We start from the raw sequence: 5,777 nt of genomic DNA on the forward strand, positions 1-5,777 counted from the left end.
GCTCATTCATTTAGGGTTATGTTCATCCTCTCATCAACGCCATTTTGTTCGGTGTTCCAAGAACTGTCTTTGATCATTCGGATCCCATTCTACGAGCAAAATGCTTTAAACTCTTGGCTATCATACTCTCCTCCATTGTCAGACTTCGGACATTTTAGCTTTAGACTTATCTGATTTTCAACTTCAGCTTTCCATATCTTACAGGTAACAAACACATCAGAATTACTTTTCAGAAAATAAATCCATACCTTTCTTGTGGAATCATCAATGAAGGTGACGTAATAGTGTGAGCCTCTGTGAGAAGTTATAGGAGCTGGTCCCCACACATCTGTATGCACTAGTTCCAGCTTCTCTTTCTTTGGCGTCCTTCCCACCTTTAAGAAACTAACTCTCTTTTGTTTCCCGTAAATGCAATCTTCGCACAAACCTAATTCAATATGTTTTAGGTTTGACAACTTTTCTTTTGATGCCAAAAGCTTCATTCTGCCATAATGTTGTATCATGACCATGATCACCTATTGCTATAGTATCTCTTTGTATTGCAGTTGCATATAGTGTTCCCCTTTTGAAGCTTCGTGCCGCAACCAAATTCCATTTGGTTATCTTTCACGATCCATTGCCGAATGTTGTTGTATATCCTTCACCGTTAATCTGACCCATAGATATTAGATTTTTCACGAGGCCAAGAACATGTCGTATATTTTGCAATTTCCATAGCGTGCCTTGCGAAGTCTTTATATGAACTTCACCTTTTCCGGAAATGTCGATAGGTTCGCCGCCTGCTAGATAAACTTTCCCAAATTTTCCAACAATATAATTATGCAATAATTCTTTGCATGATATAGAGTGAAAGGATGCACCTGAGTCCAGAATCCAAGATTCGACTGGGCTGTCTGCACAACAAATTAGTGCATCACCGACTTGTTCAACAATTACATTTGCTGAATTTTCTTCCTCCTTCTTCTTCGGTTCTCTACACTGGCTACTGTAGTGACCCTTTTTATCGCAATTCCAACAAGTAATGTCTTTGTAATTTTTGGATTGTCCTCTTCTCCTTGACTTTGATCTGCCACAACCATAGCTCTGTCCTCTTTGGTTGATTATTCCCCTGCTTTCGGTACTAAAATCAGATCCTAGGGAATCACTTGATTCTCTTTGGAGAATATCTTCGCTTAGAACCAAGTCTCTAATATCATTCAATCTGAGTTTAGTTCTTCCTGATGAATTGCTAACTGTAGTTACTGTTGCAGACCAACTCTCCGGTAGAGATGATAATAGAATCAATGCCCTAATTTCGTCATCAATTGTTATATTAACATAACTCAACTGAGTTAATATTATATTAAACTCATTGATATGTTCCGTGACTGATCCACCTTTTGTCATCTTTAAGTTGAACAATCAACGCATCAAATAGACTTTATTTGAAGCGTATGGCTTCTCGTACATATTTGACAATGCCTTCATCAGGCCTGCAATGATCTTCTCTTTAATGATGTTAAACATCACATTTCTTGTTAGCGTCAAACGTATCACACCAAGAGCTTGGCAATCTAATAGATCCCAAACTGCTTTGGCCATAGTCTTCGGTTTCACCTCGGTCAGAGGTAAGTGTAATTTTTTCTGGTACAAATAATCCTCTATTTACATTTTTCAGAATCCAAAATCTTTGCCATTGAACTTGTCAATCTTAACATTCCCTTCTTTCGATGTCATTTTTCACAAAAATATTTATATGAATAGTGCTTGTGAATAGTACGATGATCAATAAGGTCGCATTATTCTTGTGAATAGTACCTGCACCAATACTGTACTTTTCTACCGGAATTACACTGTTTGTGCTCTGATACCAGTTGTTAGGAAGCGTGTCAAGCTAATATAAGGAAAAGAATATTTAAGAGAGAAAAATAATAAATTGTACAAGACAAGATTTACGTGGTTCGACATTTTTTGCCTACTCCACGGCCACACAAAGAATAACTCTTTATTAATTGAAGAGAAAAAGAAGAAATTTTGGGATGATCTACAAATAAAAATGTAGACCCCTATTTATAGGCATTTGAATGCCCTGCCGAGGTAAGCGCTTACATCATAAGAATGCCGATGTAAGCGCTTACATCATAAAAATGCCGAGGTAAGAACTTACATCACAAGAATGTCGATGTAAGCGCTTACATAATATTTTCATCTCTTTTTGATTTTTCTTTCTTTAGTTTTGTCTACTTTCACATACAACAATAGGTTTGCTCATATCATGCATAAGTTATTTTGTATACTAAGGCATTGTTGCGGAAGCCAAATGTATATAGTGTGAATGAGTCACAACTACTATACCAAAATTTATGACAGCCACCAAATAATAAATAAGACAATAAAGCAACAATAAAAGGAACACCAGAATTTACGAGGTTCGGCCAATTTTGCGTACTTCCTCGGACACAACAAATATTTTATTCCACTCCAAAAATACAAGAGAAATAATACTAAAGAGAGAAGATACAAATGTCTTAAGAAGATAAGAAGGTAAATGAGAGGTATGTTTAAATCCTAAACATTAGGCCTCCTTTTATAGGGAAAAATTCCCAACCAAAAGGCTAAACCACCAATGTGGGATTTGACAATTTCAACAAATCTCCACCTTGGCAAAATTCCACATCTTCAATTTTATCTCAATAACAATTTTTGGTTGTGTATTCATCTTCAATTTTCAGTGTTCAACAATGTTGATCAAATCCAAACAATGTTGACACTTGACCGCAGTCACCACTTTTGTCACCATATCAGCAGGATTCTTTGTAGTATGAATTTTATTCACCGTGACTCCACCTTCTTCTATGATTTCTCATACAAAATGATATCGAACATCAATGTATTTCATCCTTGCATGATAAACTTGGTTCTTCACTAATTGATTAGCACTTTGACTATCACAAAAAATTGTGATAATTTTGTGTCCAATACCAAGCTCTTTTAGCAATCCCTAAAGCCAAATTGCCTCTTTCATAGCCTCTATAATAGCCATGTATTCTGCCTCTGTTGTAGACAAAGCAACTGTTGACTATAAAGTAGACTTCCAACTAACTGGTGCCTTTGCAAAAGTAAGTACATAACCAGTAGTTGATCTTCGTTTGTCCGGTCACCCGCAAAATCTGAGTCACAATATCCAACTACAGATTGATTGCCTTCCAGCTCTAAAACTAACCCAACATCTACTGTATTATGAATATACCGTAGAATCCACTTTACAGCTTGCCAATGCTCCTTTCCTAGATTATGCATATATCTGCTAATAACTCCAGCAGCTTGTAAAATGGCAGGTCTCGTACAGACCATTGCATACATCAAGCTACCAACAACATTTGCGTATGGTAACTTTGACATATACTCTTGTTCAGCTTGATCTTTTGGCGACATAGTAGTACTTAGCTTAAAATGGGAGCAAGTGCAGTACTAACTGGCTTAGTCTTTTCATCTATGCCAAAACGTTGTAGTACTCTTTTCAAATATTCTTTCTGAGATAAACAGAGTTTCTTTGAACGTCTATCTCTTATTATCTCCATGCCAAGAATTTTCTTTGCCTCACCCAGATCCTTCATCTCGAACTCCTTGTTCAGTTGAATCTTCAACTTTTCAATTTCATCCAAATTCTTGGAAGCTATCAACATATCATCAACATATAGGAGAAGATATATAAAGGAACCATCTTTAAGCTTGGACAAATACACAGAATGATCGTACTTGCTTCTCGTGTACCCTTGCCGCAACATAAACTTGTCAAATCGTTTCCACCATTGTCTAGAAGATTGTTTCAATCCGTACAATGATTTTTCAAGTTTGCACACCATATTTTCCTTTCCAGGAACTTTGAATCCTTCTGGCTGAGTCATGTAGATTTCCTCCTCCAAGTTTCCATGTAAAAAGGCAGTTTTTGCATCCATCTGAACTAGTTCCAAATCCAACTATGCTACCAAAGCCAACATAATTCTAATGGAGGAATGTTTTACAACTGGAGAAAATACTTCATTGTAATCAATTCCCTCCTTTTGAGCATATCCTTTGGCCACCAATATTGCTTTGTATCAAACATCTTCTTAGTTAGGAAATCCTTATTTCTTTGCAAATACTCATTTGTACCCAATTGTTTTATTTCCCTTCGGGAGATTGGCCAATCTCCATGTATGATTCTGATGAAGGGATTATATTTCATTATTCATGGCAATCCTCCACTTATCTTCTTCTGAACTTTGGAATGCATCTTTATAAGTGATAGGAACATCATTAGCTACAATTGAGGCGACACAAGCAACCGTCTCTATAAGACGAATAGGTTTTGTTATTGTCCTTTTTGGTCTGCTGGTTGCTATTGATTCAAGTTGTTGTTGAGGTTCCTAAGTTGGAATCTCCCTCTCTACTGGCTCTTCTCCCAGCGGATAATCTCCATTTGTTTCCTCCTCTGCTTCTTTTGTAGGAAAAATAAATTTTACCTCAAACTCCACCTGCTTAGAAGCACCCTCATTTTGTTTGGTATGTTATGTTACTTTATTTACCATAACAGATTCATCAAAGGTAACAACCCTGTTGAATATTACTTTCTTTGTTATAGGATACCATAAGCGATATCCTTTGACTCCAGAAGTAATTCCCATAAAAATAGCCTTCTTTGCCCTTGGATCCAATGTTGACTCTGTCACATTATAATATGTAGTTGAGCCAAACACGTGCAAAGAGTCATAATCTACAGCAGACTTTCCATACCATTTTTCAAATGGTGTTTTGCCATCAATAGCAGCACATGGTAGACGATTAATGAGGTGGCATGCATATGTATTTGCCTTAGCCCAAAATTCTTTGCCCAAGCCAGCATTAGACAACATATATCATACCTTCTCCAGCAAGGTCCGGTTCATACGTTTTGCCACCCCATTCTGTTGTGGTTTATGTCTGATAGTGAAGTGTGGGACGATGCCATCTTTTCACAAACCTTATTGCAATGATTATTTTTGTATTCACCTCCATTGTCTGTGCGAATACACTTGATCCTTCTGCCTATTTGATTCTCTACAATCATCTTCCATTTGAGAAAATTCTCAACACTTCATCTTTGCTCTTCATTGTATACACCCGCACTCTTTGGGAAAAATTATCAACAAATGTTACAAAATAGTGCTTCCCACCCAATGAAGCTGTTTTGAAAGGACCCCAAACATCAGAGTGGACATAATCCAAAATGCCTTCAGTATTATGGATCGATGTACCAAATTTAACCCTTGTTTGTTTCCCTTTGACACAATGTTCGCAAAACTCCAAGTTGCAATCCTTTACTCCCTTCAACAATCGTTGATCTGATAGAGTTTTCAAGGATTTTCCTCCAGCATATCCCAAACGCATGTGTCATATCCTGGTTGATTCTGCCTCTTTTTTGTCACTGGATGTTACTGTCGCTGTCCCAATAACTATACTACCGCGATAACGGTACGTGTTATTGTTCTTCCGATTGGCCTTCATTACCACTAGTGCACTAGAGCATACTCTCATCACTCCATTTTCTGCAATAATTTTGAACCCTTTTGATTCTAGGGCTCTTATAGAGATGAGATTCTTCTTCAAATCCGGTACATATCGAACATCTGTTAATGTTTTGATCATTCTATCATGGTTCCTTAATCGTATTGAACCAATGTCATATGAGGTACGAGGGCTGTTATATTCTGTGTGAATGACTCCATATTCTCCTTCTTGAAAATCCCTGAACCAGTCCCTGTTGGGACATATATGAT

Source organism: Nicotiana sylvestris, chromosome 2 (assembly GCF_000393655.2).
Source record: "Nicotiana sylvestris chromosome 2, ASM39365v2, whole genome shotgun sequence".
In the NCBI taxonomy this organism is placed as follows: domain Eukaryota; kingdom Viridiplantae; phylum Streptophyta; class Magnoliopsida; order Solanales; family Solanaceae; genus Nicotiana; species Nicotiana sylvestris.